Genomic DNA, 16,319 nt, shown 5'->3' with positions numbered 1-16,319 from the left:
TTCTCAGAAAATTTAAGAGAAAACAAAAAAGGAAAAAGAAACCAAGAATCCATTTTATGGTCACAAAACAAAACAATAAACGACGATATTAATAAACTGAATGAAATATAGACAGGGAAACACATACATACATCCACAGTGCCAGAAACGTCAGCTAGGTATATGCTGAACACAAAGTAAATGTCGCCGAAGGACGACATAACAAAGAGAGAAAGTACACAGACAGAGAGGGTCTTTTATCTGTTTCCCTTAAATCCCTTCTCGTTAAGAGTCTCCCTGTCTGTTTTTCTCACTTTGATCTTGTGAGCCTTGCTATAGATCTCTGACTCTGTCTATTGCTCTCTCCTGCACATCTGTCTGTCTCTCTGTTATGAACTGCTAAAACTGGAAGTTGTTGAGTGACCCACATCAGGTGAAATGCTAGAAGCACCAGCAAAACCTTATGCATTTATTTAATTACATGCCAGTTAAGGTCTTATTAAAATATAAATGCTTAAATGTTTTCGTTATCGTTTTACTTGTGAAAGCACATGACGTACTGGTTAGGACGTTGCATTCGTGATTGTAAGTTCGTGCTTTCGATTCCCAGAGTGGGTGGTACCTTGTTTTCAAAACGTTTCACATTGCTCCTTTCACCGACTGACAACTCTTTCAAGGCCAATGTGTTTTGTGAACTTATACGCCATGGAAACTGGGTAACTAGCCCGATCAGTCCTAGCACTCTACACTGTACTTATTTATAATTTTACTTATTCCACTCACTGGACCGCGGCCATACTGGGGCACCACCTTGAAGGGTCAAGCATATCGAACCTAGAATTTATTTTTAAGTCCAATAATTATTTATCGATTTCTTGTGCCAAACCATTAAATTAGTGGAGCGTAAATAAATCAGCTGCATTTGTCAAGAAAGTCGAGTGGATGAAGTCAACACGAACACGTTTTCCGATTGGAGTCTCTTTACAGCTGATATACAAACGGTATGTACATATACATACGTAAGTTAACGAGTGATACCTGTAAAGTGTTAGAAATAACAGCCAAATCTCCTAATAACCTACTTCCTTAATTTTAACTACTGTTTCTTTATACATTGTCCTCATTTAAATGTGTGGTGTATGTATGTGTATATATTTAGAAACATCGCTTTACTGGCTATATATATATATATATATATAGTCGATCTGGAAATCTTTCGCCTTTAGCAGCATAACTGTCATATTAGAACAGCTGAATTGTTCGTTAGTTTCCGTAAAAAATTATCTATTTTTTTACTTTTGTTTTCATGACATGTGGAAGGCGACATTCGCTTTGAAGTGAGAGGAGAAAGTGAAAATTACGTGTATATGAAAGATAGTGGGTGTCGTCATCATCCTCATCATGTCCGTTTTCCATGTTGGCATGGTTTGGACGGTTTGACTGAAGACTGGCAAGCCAGGAGGCTGCTCCAGGTTCCCATCTGATCTGGCAGAGTTTCTACAGCTGGATGCCCTTCCTAATGCCAACCACTCCAAGAATGTAGTGGGTGCTTTTTGCATGCCACCGACACGAGGGCCAGTCAGGCGGTACTGGCATCGGCCACGTTCGAATAGTGATTTTCCCCTACCACCAGCACAGGAGCCAGTCGGGGCGGGGGCGGGGGGGGCATCAACCACGTTCGGATGGTGCTTTTAACGTGCCACCAGCACGGGAGGCAGTCAGGCGGCACTGGCATCGGCCACAACTACAATTTCCATTTGATTGTGATTTACTTGACTCAATAGGTCTCCTCAAGCATGGTATGTCGCCCGACGATTCAAAGGTACTTTTTAGATGGACTGGTTATGTGACACTGATGTAGGCTACGTCTACGTGTGTATATTTGTATATATTTGCGTGTGTAAGCTAATTAAGTAGGGAGTTGCTATAGAGACCCCTAATTCAATTCTTATTATGAATCGGAAATCCCTTGAGGTAAAGTCGTTTCGAAAGGACTGGATTTAACTACGTTCATTGGAGAAGAAGACGATTACCGTTTCCATTCCTCTAATTAGCACACACACGCACGCACACACACATCTGGCAACAGACTCTCGGACATAGATTTCTGACGATCGCCGTCTAAGTTATAGGATCCGCTCTTGACACACCCACATCAAACGCTACCTGGATGGCTGGACGATATAGGATAATTGAATGTCATTTCTGTTAATGACCTGACTCAAAGAAATTGAGAGACATTCTTAGAGACATTTATGTCATATTGAATGACACGAATTCAACGATCCAATTCCTGACATCTCTGAGATTGATCCACAATTCTTCCGAGTGTTGTAACCAGCCTATGTTCCTTTCACCGTGGCATAGAGTAACCGAAGGAAGAACGTGGAGGTGTTCTGTTTGCCATCGATCTCAGAGCATTAGACACAATTCGTTTCTTCCGGGTGCCCATCTACCGTTGGTTACCCTTAGAGTTGATATATTACTAGGCTGGTATGGATTGCAAGCAGTGTGTTGTAATGAGCAAAGCTGGAATTGCACCAGAAGCAACTGTTAACTGGTACAATTACTTCTGCAATGGTTATGCCATGCGGTGCATTGACAATCCTGTGCAACTTGTGTATGTGACTGACTACAAATACATAGAGCGGAACACAGCGCGCGCACACACATACACACACATCACTTTCATATACATGTACACACATCATTCGGTCAAGATACAGTTTAAGCAAGGCGGCGAGCAGAGAGAAACGTTACCCTACTGGACGAAATGCTTAGCGATATTTCGTCTGTCTTTATGTTCTGAGTTCAAATTCCACCGAGGTCGACTTTGCCTTTTAACCTTTCAGGGTCGATAAATTAAGTACCAGTTGTGTACTGGATCTAATCGACTGACTCCCTTCCCCAAAATTTAGGGCATTGTACCTAGATAGTACAGTTCTATATTTAAGGGATGAGGAATTCTGTACATTATTTACATTTGACGGATATTTCTCCTCATCTTGTTTGTTGTTAACACAGCATTTCAGCTAATATACCCTCCAGCCATCATCATGTGTCTTGGGGGAAATTTCGAACCTGGATTCTTGTTCCTAACGTATTTTTCATTCCTAAGGTATTACTGAGTGAGAGAGCAGTGCATGCCATCAAAGTGACACTGGGGTAAAATATACGAAGCCCATTATACCCATCATGACTACCCGTCTGATAAGGATACACCAGGCACATGCATCACAACCATATGTGCGCGATATGGTGATCAAGATAAACAGCGCATGACTTCGCAGGTGGGGCCCAGTTGGAATTTTCTTCAGCACCCAGTCACCAAAATGAAAAATTTTGGGGGAAAATGTTTTCCTGAAAGTTACGATGAAAATAAAATCAGATCGAGTGAACTTTTAGAACGTCCTCTCAACACCATCACTCCTCATTCGTTTGCGCAAATTTTCGTTTTCATATTCGTTTTCTACACTTTTTTTTACACCTAGTACACTTGTGTGAATTTCCTGACAGTCCTCTCCCCACCCCTTCAGAAAACATTTTCCTCACAAATTTCTTTATAATCATAATCTATGCTGTTTGAAAGATGTTTCTGTAAAATTTCACTAAAAGACATCCGGGATCTTGTTCAAAACGGGGGCACCAGTATTTTCTTAACGAAACACTTTGAAACTTGGGACACTGGTAGAATGTGTCATATAAAACATCTTTTTCTCTTAGTCTTCTTAACAAAAAAACGTACATCGCAAGTTATTTCATGTTAAAGTTGTCGTATTTCTGTAATTTCAACCAATGACTGACGTCCATTCAGCCGAATACATTAAGTGCTGACTACGTAAACAAACGATTGTCAAACGATTTTGGCGGTGATAAAATTATTATTTCCTTGTCAAAAAATGGCTGAAGCATATTGGCAGTAGCTAATAAACCTTTCTATTATAGGCACAAGGCATGGTTTTTGAGGGAAGGAGCAAGTCAATTAGGGTTAGGGTTAGGGAAAACGAACACACGTGTGTTGCCTCTGCAAAATGTCAGAAGTAATGGAGATTAAATACGCTTTACACCGCCTAAACTGCCAAAGGAGTAACTGTAAACAGCTGAATACTTGTCAGTGATTGGTTGAAATTATCGAAATAAGACAATTTTTTACATGAAATAAATCCGAATACAAAATTTTTTTTCTGTTCTATAACACAAAATAGATAAGTATACGAAGTTTGAAAGTCTTTCCGTACCAAAAACACTACATAAAACAAATGAAAACTGGTGCCCCCGTTTTGAACGAGATCCGACATCCGTTTTCCTGAAAGTTATGATGAAAAAATCGGATCTTGTGAATTATCCGAAAGTCCTTTCCCACCCCCATCCCCGTTCGTTTGCGCAAATTTTTGTTTACACATTCATTTTCTACACATCATTTTACACCTAGTAGGCTGGGGTTTTTTGTTTTTTTTTCGTGACCGGGGCTTAAACTGTATATTGACCCATCTTTCACTTTCTTCTCTCACTTCAAAAATAAATAATAATAAATTTTCTTACAGAAATTAACGAACAATCCAGTTATGCTGCTAAAGGCGAAAGATTGCCATTGATCTTTCATAACTGTTTACAATTATTTTTTAATGTATCATATAGATGTAATTTTTGATGGTGAATCTGAATTTGTTATTCATTTATTCCAGAAAAATTTTGGGCACTATCATGCTATTAGCTGTCAGAAGTGAAAGTGCTCACTGCTAGTGAAGTATCTGCCTGTCTGCCTGTTGATTCTTTGGCTACTGACAGCTAATACCATGACTGGCCGGAGCGAGCTATACGTCTGTCTGTCTGTCTCTCTCTATCTATCTATTACTCGAATGTTCGCGCGTCCGCGCTAGCTAGTCGTGAGTGGTCGATCCTATTATTTTTAAACTTCAAACTTCATTTGTTTTCTATTTTGATAAATTCTCTCTGTTGAAAATTATATTTTTATATTTTAAATAATTTGCAATTTCAGGAAATATGTTTTTATATTAAATTTGTGTTTTCTACTCACGACTAGCCCTGCGCGGACGCGCGAACTTTCGAGTAGTAGATAGATAGATAGAGAGAGAGACAGACAGACATATAGCTCGCTCCGGCCAGTCATGGTATTAGCTGTCAGTAGCCAAAGAATCGACAGGCCAGCAACAGGCATGCAGACAGACAGATACTTCACTAGCAGGCAGTGAGCACTTTCACTTCTGACAGCTAATAGCATGATAGTGCCAAATTTTGCAAAACTGTTACAGGTATTCAAAGGTCAATAATTTTTAGCCGATCAGAAAACCGCATCATCGGAGGTGGTGGCATCGATATATTAAAACATTGCTAGAAATAACAGTCAAACATTAATATATACACGAATGAAGTTAACATTAAAACATACCCAAATTTTGAAAATTTTAAAGGCTAATAACTTTTTAATTATGGGTTTATAGGGAAAATGAATTCCATTTTCATAATTAGTATACAAAACTTAATCCAGATACCAAATTTGAAAACAACTGGAACAAAATTGTGAACAGTAACGAAAAGCACAAAGATCTAAACATTTAAAACTTGCAGCCAAAAAGAAAAACAATTCAAACAAATAAATAATTAATTTTCACTTACCTTCGTCAATGTCATTATCAACTTCTTCATGAGTTAAATATATGATGTTCGGTCTGAGAAAATTATTGTGAAATCTTTCTTGAAACTAAATAATCTCGTCCGATGGTCTCTCAAATGAAAATAGCACCCGAAACAAGTACACCTTTCATTTGTTTCGATATCCTTTCACTCCCTAACAATACAATATAACTCTGTCTCCCTCTCTATCTCTCTCACTTGGCCTCTGTTAAAAGGGGTCTTCTTTATCGGGACGAATGATTGTCTATCCCCTTCGCATGAATGCTAGATCAATTCTCATGCCTCTACATGCATGTGTGTATGTACTAAACCCTGGTTCTAATTCTTGGACTTTGTTTCAGCATTCAAGTACACAACGAGGAATAAATAAATAGAAACTTATATATTGAGTACCACGTCTACGATATGCATACATAGCTCGGTTTTCCATACGCTATTCATTTTCATAAATTCTGTGTATGTGAAGGGCCTGGTGCCAGAATGGAACATTTCAATGATTCTATCTTGTTATACTGAAGTATACACACACACACACACACATACATAACATGAGCAGATTTAAACACATAAATGTTGTGTATATTTGTGTTTATTTACATATAAAATAAAAGCAGTTCTGGTTTAATAATATAATAGTGTTAAAACACCTGAGTCATGCTCGGCGTTTTGGGAGTGTATAGACTCCACCACACCATGGCAGCCACTGGCAAATACACAAAACATATACATTAGATATCTATTGTTAATGATATTTATTATACAGAAGGTACCTTTATATTTTTTTCTTTTATTTGCTTCAGTCATTTGACTGTGGCCATGCTGGAGCACCGCCTTTAGTCGAGAAAATCAACCCCAGGACTTATTCTTTGTAAGCCTAGTACTTATTCTATCAGTCTCTTTTTGCCGAACCGCTAAGTTACGGGGGACGTAAACACACCAGCATCGGTTGTCAACCGATGATGGGAGGACAAACACAGACACACAAACATATACACACACATATATATATATATATATATATATATATATATATATATATGTAAGTGTTATTATTTGTTTGTAGATTAAAAATATTTGTTGTTATGCGAAAGATGAACAATTCATGAAGATTTTAAGAAAATATTTATTTACCGTTGCTTTAATAAATGCCATACCACGACGGGTAGGTTATAATAGATCCATAAACATGCGAGGTAAAGCTTGTGTTTGTGTCCTCTTCATTGTTTAGTAGTAATCCACAAAGAGAGAGAGAGAAATAGTGAAGTTACAAGGGAATAAAATCAGATCTAGTATGAGTTGTAGGGTTGTGGAATGTTGTCTCACAAGTGCTGACAGTGGCGATGATTATAGCAGTCCGTTCCCAAACTAATTGAGTTGTCACGGGCTGCTGCGCTCTGTTGTCGCCAATTGACTACTAAAATCTTTATTATGATCACTACGGATCGAACATAGATGAGGACAGCACAGGACAAACAATTACACAAAATGAATGAGATCGTGCTTATTTACAATTTGATTTTGACCATTATATACAATTTGATGATAATAATGAGAACTTAAAACAGATCCGTCTTTTGTTCTTATTTTTAAAATTATACAGAATTTACATCCTCCAGCCGAGCAGTCTATACGTCCCAGCAGATCACTTTATTTCTTCCATGGTTAATTTGGGCACCTAACACCCACCTTGTTCATCACTTCCTTCCATCTTTGCTCATATACTCTAGCTGACAAGTGTCCTCTTTTCCAGCTCCATCTTGCTTTTCAGATGATATCTGAAGTAAGTCAGCAAACCGGGGCCGGATATATAGGACCTTGGGGTTTCCTTGCTTTTATAACAATCCAGAAGGAAAGATATATTATTGAGAACAATAGATTTAGTTGGTGGTCTTGTTATCTCTATTCTAGATTTTGGTGATGTAGAAGAGGTTAGAAAGGGTCAAGTGGTGAAGACATTGTTTCGGCCTAGCTAAAGGCATCTGGAAAATATTAAACTGCTGTCAGAGAAAAACTATTGTTCCACCGTGGGAAAAGTTCTGTTGCAGTGTTAATTTAAATTTGGCTATGGTGGATCGAATCCACTTCATGCATGTAAGATCCACTACATATATATATATATATATATATATATATATATATATATATATTGGTTGATCTGGGGCTATAGTAGAAGACACTTGCCCAAGGTGCCACGCAGTGGGACTGAACCCAGAACCATGTAGTTGGGAAGCAAGCTACTTTATTTCATAAATATTAGCCATAAAGGCATTACAAAGAGGGGACGAACAAGGACAGACAAACATAAAAGGGGTGAAGTAGCTGTATCGATTAAATATTTCGTGCCTGCACCTCTTAAGTATGCAATTTTCGGGTATGTATGGACTTGCTAAGTGACTTGCCTTCAACCCTGGCGGGTACGTGCTGTTCATAAGCCACAAAAATGACGAAACATTTGGTGTTCATTATTGTCAAATGAGATTGAAGGTGAGTTACTTCACCCGGTACTTTGAGAGTGTTTAGACTCTACCACACTGGCTTCCACAGGGAAATACACAAAGCATATACGTTAAATATATGTGGTTAATAATATTTATAATGGTGAGTGTGAGTGTGTCGGTGTCCTGGGAATGGAATCCTATAAATGAATATGTATGTATCTGTCTATATATGTATGTATGTATGTGTCCGTGTATGTATGTATGTATGTGTGTATGTATGTATGCACGTATGTATGTATGATGTGTGTATGTATGTATGCGTGTATGTATATATGTGCGCATATGTGGGAATATGTATATGTATGCATTTATAAGAATGTGTGTGTATGCGTGCGTGTGTAGATACGTATATGCATATATGAACATGTATGTAGGTGTATATGTCTATACATGCATGTGTGCACTAGCGTAGCTAGGGGGTGGTAGGGGCAGTCCACCTCAGGCAGCACTTTTAAAGAAGCACCACTTTTGGGTCTGCTGTAGGCAATATGTGTTTTCTGTGGGACCCGTGAGCAGCAAAGGGCCGCCCCGGGCGGCACACACTCCAGCTACGCTAATGCATGTGTATATATGTGTCTGTGTGTGCGCATATATGTACGTATATATAAGTGCGTGTGCACGAATGCGCATGGCCGTAATTATCTCTAAGTGTGAAGATGTCGAGTTAAGTGTAAATATAGATGGCTTTTTAGCTGCTATTTCTGAACTTCGGTACGTGGTGAAGCAACTGTTTGCTGATCCCTTAATTATGTTTATAAACGTATAAGAACTTTTGAATAAGTTCTCCACCGATAATGGTGTTTACATACCGAAGGGCTTGGTAAAAATTATTAATTGTTAATTTATTAATAAATTAATAAATTGATAAACCTTTACCCTTTTAATTGTAATATATGTATACATATATATATATATATATATATATATATATATATATATATATATATATATATATATATATATATATATAGGTATAAGTTAGGGTTGTCTAAACATTGAAGCGATAGGCTAGAAGTATTTAAGCAACTAAGGGATAGTTAAATCCGAAGGAGATTACTTGTGTGGGTACCGTCTTTGTTAGAAGGTATCCAGAGGCAGGTAATTTATCGTATAAACCGCAGTTTATAAGTATAATCATGCAGAGATTGCGCTAGTTAGCCATTAGTTTAATCAATTATGTATAATCTCCATATAATTGATTAAATTAATGGCTAACTAGCGCAATCGACTTGCTTCTTCCTGTGTTTGTTTCTACATTCTCTACATGATTATATATATATACATCATGTAGAAAATATATATATAAGCGTTTATGTGCGTGTGTGTAGGTGCATGTACATGCAGGGCGGATGTATTTGTATGTATGTGTATATGCATATATATGTACAAGTATACGTGAGTGTATGTACGTACATATATAAAGGTTTGTGCATTCTGTATGTGCATGTGTGGGGGTACATATGTGTAGATGTATTTGTGTGTGGGTGGGAGCGGTCAGTGTGCGTATAAATGTAGAGGAATGCGTATTTCTACTTGAGCTGGGTGATGCGAGTGTGTATGAGGGAACGGATGTCCGTGTGTACTGAGTGAGTGAATGTGTGTGCCTATTGATAGAGTCACGTATGCATGTGTACATGTGAGCGGGTGTGCGCATGTATACATGAATGTATTTAGGCGTGTGCGTACATGTATGTGTGTGTGTGAGTGTCTGTCTGTGCATGTGAATTAGTGTAGGCACACACAAACTCTAAAGACTCAACATCTTCACTAAACTTCCTGACCATGTCATTGCGCTTGACTGCTGTAGGCAGCCATGAAATGTTAATGCTGTTCAATCTAATGCAAGAACCCCACCCCCCAGGCACACCCTCCTCCATTTACACTAGATGCTTTCTATTTTTTATTTTTAGCAACGACTTCTTGACTACAACTATAAACACACTCACCCCTATTTATATTAGATGCTTTGTGCTTTTATTGTTTCATTTTCTTCTTGACCACATCTTCACTTTACCAAATGTGTCTGAACTACTGGAATCTCACCATCACTAAATAACTTGAAGCGAAATTGAAATGTAAATCTGCTAACTTTTGAAGCATCTTATGTCACCTGTTGAGGCTCTTTTGCACTGTGTGTTGCATCTGGTGTCATTACATCGTCCCACACCCTAGTGGAAGCAGTGCAGAAGGAAACCGAAATGATTGTTGTGTTAATAAATACTTCTATTAAGGCAGTGAGTTGACATAAACGTTAACACGCCGGGCGAAATGCTTAGTAGTGTTTCATCTGTCTTTGTGTTCTGACCTCAAATTCCGCTGAGGTCGACTTTGCCTTTCATCCTTTCGGGGTCAATAAATTAAGTACCAGTTGCGTACTGACGATGAATATATGTGCAATTCCAGCACCTCTTACTTCTTTGGAGTAGAGTGCACATATATTTTGAAACATATGTAGGAATTAAAGGAACTTATTGATTATATGCATTTCGCTCCATTTATTATTATTCTTCATATCTACTCAAAATACATCACTTTAACATGGTATTTCTACACCTTAACCAGGTATGATATCCCAGTTTCTGTGTGATTTTTACTACCCTGGTAACTATTAACATATTTACATTATCGAAGTTTTTTCAACGGAGATAATATTCTGTTGTGTCTGATGAGAGTCATTTTCTTATTGTGCCTTAAAATTTAACACACTCACCGGTAACATTTCCACTTATTTCTTATTTTTATTTTCCTAAAATTTTCGTTGCGTCTTGCAAACTTATCAATAGTCTTGACTGTCCTAATTTTACCGGTGAGTGTGTTAAATTTTAAGGCACAATAAAAAAAATGACTCTCCCCAGACACAACAGAATATGCTTCAACACACGAAATCACATAAAAAATCTTGCAAACCAAATCCCAAAACGAAAGATAATATTAATATATACATAAATTAATATATATATATTCTCAAGTTTCACTTGTCCCACTCCCAAACTATCTGGCCATTATATTGACGACTGTATTGGTGAGACCTCGCTCTCCCGCGAACATCTAGATTCCTTCCTCTCTTTTGTCCAATCTTTCCACCCTGCCCTCGAATTCTCCTGCACCATTTCCAACACTTCCGTCGCCTTTCTCGACATTTCAGTCAACACACACAACTCCACTCTCACCACTTCCATCCACTACAAACACACCGACTCACACTCATACCTCAACTTCTCCTCCTCCCACCTTACTCACACCAAGCTCTCCATCCCCTATTCCCAATTCCGCCGTCTATGCAGGCACAGCATTGACGACCATGACTTTGAGACTCATTCTTAACTCATGGCTTACCACTTCATCCTCCGTGGATATCTCCTTGCCACCATCCACACCGCCCTTGCCAGAGCACTTTCGTGGACTGTGCCTCTGCTCTCTCTCCCCGCACCTGCTCTCTCTCCCCGCACCTGCTCTGACATTACCCGTCTCCCCTCTAATGCACTATTCTCCGAGCCTTCCGGCTCCAGTCCAACCCCTCCACTTCGCACATCTTCCCCAACCTACCCCTTCCTTCCTTCAAATGAGCCCACAACCTACGTGACCTCCTTGTCCACAGTTTCTTCTCTAACCCCACCTCCCAACCTGGATCGTTCCCCTGCTCCCGCACTTGCCCCTACCTCTCCAACACCACCATCATCGTCCCTATTATATCACTGACTTCTTTACATGCACGTCTAGAAACGTCACTTACTGCATCTCCTGCTCTTTGTCCTTCTCTGTATATCGGTCAAACGGGACGCCACTTTGCTGACCGGTTTGCAGAATACCCCCACATCATTAAACTCGGCAACAACACTCCAGTCTCGCACCATTTTTGCTCTACTAGTCATTCATTACAACACCTGTCTGTGTTCGGACTGTCTTTGCACAGGGGCCATCCGGACTCCCACCTTTGCCGTGAACAAGAATTAATCTTCTCTCTTTGCTTTGTGCCACATGGGCTGAACTCCCTTCCCCTCTTCATCTGACTCCCCTCCTCTCCTCAACTCACGCCTACTTTCTCTCTTCACTCCTACCCACCTCTCTCTTCATCGTTACCCCTCCATCCACACCCCACCCTACACGTCCCACATACCCCCACCCTACATCATGCCACACCACCCCGCACACTAATACTGGCCACTTTCCAGCACCCACACACCGATGTACAGAGAGGGACAGAAAGATCAGGAGTTGCAGTAAATGACGTTGCTAGAAGTGCATGTAAAGGAGTCAATATGATAGAGATGATGATGGGTGCCTGTGAGGATGGTGGTGTTGGAGAGGTAAAATTTAAAGGGATATATTATCCTGGTGGTTACTGTATTTTCTCTGAAGTTGGTTTCAGATGTTGGCTAACCACAACAGTCCATATGTAGTACTCAAGCTTTCAATGAGTTGTTAGGCCCTAGTAGAGTCTCTCGCTGGGTAATTCCGTGTTTATATATATATATATATATATATATATATATATATATATATATATATATATATATATATGTATGTATGTATGTATTTCTAACTAGTCGCCATGCTTGACCGCTAAATCCACAATTTATTTTATTCTCTCTCTGTTTATTTTCTCCTGTTCCTTTCTGATGAAGAGCGTAGGCTCAAAACGTGAAAGACTTTTTCACTTTCCCGAGCGTCAAACTAATACAACTGCTTGTTGTTCATACACCTGTCTTCTTTTGTTTTTCTGTAAATTTCAACTATATAATATTATATATATATATTGGGGCAAGCGAAATCAAAATCGTGATGGCACCTGTGCCCCGCCTGACTGGCCTTCGTAGAGATCGTTGCCAGCGCCCCTGGATTGGCTCTTGTGCGGGTGGCACATAAAATACACCATTTTGAGCATGGCCGTTGCCAGTGCCCCTGGACTGGCCTTCGTGCTAAAAGCACCCACTACACTCTCGGAGTGGTTGGCGTTAGGAAGGGTATCCAGCTGTAGAAACTCTGCCAAATCAGATTGGAGCCTCGTGTTGCCATCTGGTTTCACCAGTCCTCAGTCAAATCGTCCAACCCATGCTAGCATGGAAAGCGGATGTTAAACGATGATGATGATGATGATGATGATGGTACATAGGTTATGAGCGATAGTGGTGTCAATTAGACCCAGAGGTTTCAAGTAATGCTGAGTAAGTGCTGTGGATAGACCACAGTTAAGCTCCAGGTTCAGTGATTATGCGAATAAGGGGTCCAACGTAGATCATATATCAGAGTGTGTATATAAGGATTTACTTTTCGTAATGAGATTAAAAAACCAAGGCTGTGTACATTACAGAACATTTATATATAAAGTATATATATTAGTATATGCATATATATATATATATATATATATATATATATATATATATATATACATATGTATATCATCATCATCATCATCATCGTTTAACGTCCACTTTCCATGCTAGCATGGGTTGGACGATTTGACTGAGGACTGGTGAAACCGGATGGCAACACCAGGCTCCAGTCTGATTTGGCAGAGTTTCTACAGCTGGATGCCCTTCCTAACGCCAACCACTCTGAGAGTGTAGTGGGTGCTTTTACGTGTCACCCGCACGAAAACGGCCACGCTCGAAATGGTGTCTTTTATGTGCCACCCGCACAAGCCAGTCCAGGGGCACTGGCAACGATCTCGCTCGAAAATCCTACAGGAGCCAGTCAGGCGGTACTGGCAACGGCCACGCTCAAAATGGTGCATCTCATGTGCCACCCGCACAAGAACCAGTCCAGGGGCACTGGCAACGATCTTACTTGGCTTGCCGGGTCTTCTCACGCACAGCCCATTTCCAAAGGTCTCGGTCCGTAGTCATCGCCTCGGTGAGGCCCAATGTACGAAGGTCTTGCCTCACCACCTCAGCCCAGGTCTTCCTGGGCCTACCTCTTCCACGGGTTCCCTCAACTGTTAGGGTGTGGCACTTTTTCACGCAGCTATCCTCCTCCATTCTCACCACATGTCCATACCAGCGCAATCGTCTCTCTTGCACGCCACAACTGATGCTTCTAATGTTCAGCTTTTCTCTCAAGATACTTACACTCTGACGGGTATTCACATTGACATTACACATCCAACGGAGCATACTGGCTTCATTCCTTGCGAGCTTACGTATGTCCTCAGCAGTTACAGCCCATGTTTCACTGCCATGTAGCATGGTTGTTCGTACGCATGCGTCATACAGTCTGCCTTTTACTCTGAGTGAGAGTCCCTTTGTCGCCAGCAGGGGTAAGAGCTCTCTAAACTTTGCCCAGGCTATTCTTATTCTAGCAGCTACACTTTCAGCGCACCCACCCCCACTACTAACTTGGTCGCCCAGATAGCGGAAGCTATCGACTACCTCTAGTTTTTCACCCTGGAATGAGATAGAAGTTGTTTCCTGTTTGTTTGCAGTCTTTATTGCACCTGAACATCTGCCACAAACAAAAACTAACTTGCTAGTTAACCTGCCTTTGATGTTGCTGCACCTCTTATGTGTCCATAGCTTGCACCGGGTACATCTTATAGAGTTACTACCTACTCCTTTTCTACATACTGAGCAGGGCCATCTACCTGAAGGGGTTTGTGTTTTATCTACCTTCCTACTTATTAGGATTTTGGTTTTAGCTAGGTTGACTCTAAGGCCCTTCAATTCTAGACCTTGCTTCCACACCTGAAACTTCTCCTCTAGTTCTGATAGTGACTCCGCAATTAGGGCAAGGTCATCAGCATAGAGGAGCTCCCAGGGGCAACCTGTCTTGAACTCCTCTGTGATTGCCTGGAGGACTATGGTAAATAATAGGGGGCTGAGGACGGAACCTTGGTGGACCCCTACCTCTACCCGGAATTCATTGCTGTACTCATTTCCAACCCTCACCTTACTGGCAGCATCTCTGTACATGGCTCGCACAGCTCTCACTAACCATTCTTCTATCCCAAGTTTCCTCATTGACCACCAGATAAGGGATCGGGGGACCCTGTCAAAGGCTTTCTCCATGTCAACGAAAGCCAGGTACAGAGGTTTATCCTTAGCTAGGTATTTCTCTTGCAACTGTCTCACTAGAAATAAGGCATCAGTAGTGCTTTTACCTGGCACGAACCCAAACTGCATCTCATCTAAATTGATTCGCTCCCTAATTAGTTGGGCTATGACCCTCTCTGTAACTTTCATAACCTGATCTAACAGCTTGATGCCTCTGTAATTATTTGTATCTAAAGCGTCCCCTTTACCTTTGTAGCAGTTGACTATGATGCTGCTACACCAGTCATAGGGTATGACTCCTTCGTGTATCACCTGGTTCGTAATACGGGTGACTAGGCTATAGTCAACACTGCCAGATATTTTGAGCATCTCTGCAGTGATTCCTGATGGGCCGGGGGCTTTCCCGGTCTTCATACTCTTAATTGCTTTATCTACCCTGGTACTATCAACTCGGATAGCTGGTCCCTCTATTGGGTCGACATAAGGCAGGCTCTCTTTCTCCCATTCATTCTCTTTATTAAGCAATCTATCGTAGTGGCATCTCCAGACCTCTTTCTTTGCATCCTCATTTAATGCAAGCGTACCATCATCCATGCGAACACATTTCTCTCCTACAACATCACTATTCTCTCTCCTACACTGTCTTGCAACACGAAATACCTCGAGTCTTTGGTCCTCACGGCGCAGAACATTGGCAAATCTTTCCTTATCTGCTTCCCCTCTGGCTAAATAAACCTGTCGCCTAGCCTCCCTTCTGGCACATTGGTACAATTCCCTGCTACCACCGTTCTTCCAGTCCTTCCAAGCTTGTTTCTTTTGTCTAATAGCCCTGTCTACCTCCTTGTTCCACCACCACGTTACTCTGGGTCGGGAGGGGACCTTACACCACCCACAAATCTGGTCGGTGGCTTTCAACAGGTTGTCCCGCAGAAATCTCCAATATATAGTTGTAAATGTATAATATATATTTATATGTATCATCCATGTGTTGGACTCTCTCTCTCTTTGCAGAATGTTGTTTATGATATCACTACAGATGGATTGTGGAAAAGATCTGCAAAATGTTCTCTCCATCTATTCATTATTCCAGGAGGATTTTTAATAACCTCATTTCAATCTTTCAACTTTAAGGGAACCTATGATGATGAAGATGGTGGTCCAAAAGCTTGCCGCAATAAACTATAGAAACTTTTAA

The 16,319-nt window shown here is 40.4% G+C and overlaps 2 long non-coding RNA genes across 11 annotated transcripts in view; one reads left to right on the top strand and one right to left on the bottom strand.

Annotated features, from left to right (window-relative positions):
- The window catches only part of LOC106880418 (uncharacterized), a 24,319-nt gene extending 15,365 nt beyond the window's left edge, over positions 1–8,954 (bottom strand). The window contains exon 1 of one of the 10 annotated variants that reach the window (XR_016244796.1): positions 6,766–8,954. This is a non-coding gene — a long non-coding RNA (uncharacterized LOC106880418). Of the gene's footprint in view, positions 1–131; positions 985–5,616; positions 6,348–6,765 lie in introns of those variants that run through there. The other 9 variants (XR_016244798.1, XR_001410744.3, XR_016244799.1 and 6 more) reach the window with 9 other exon arrangements.
- LOC128249640 (uncharacterized) overlaps positions 1–16,319 on the top strand; it is a 22,236-nt gene extending 5,917 nt beyond the window's left edge. Inside the window, exon 2 of the long non-coding RNA XR_008265760.2 lies at positions 16,136–16,319. This is a non-coding gene — a long non-coding RNA (uncharacterized LOC128249640). The remainder of the gene's footprint in view (positions 1–16,135) is intronic.

Source organism: Octopus bimaculoides, chromosome Z, assembly GCF_046866305.1.
Source record: "Octopus bimaculoides isolate indiv1 chromosome Z, ASM4686630v1, whole genome shotgun sequence".
NCBI classification, from domain to species: domain Eukaryota; kingdom Metazoa; phylum Mollusca; class Cephalopoda; order Octopoda; family Octopodidae; genus Octopus; species Octopus bimaculoides.
Note: the sequence above shows the minus strand (reverse complement) of the source record. Positions and strands in the feature narration are given on the sequence as shown.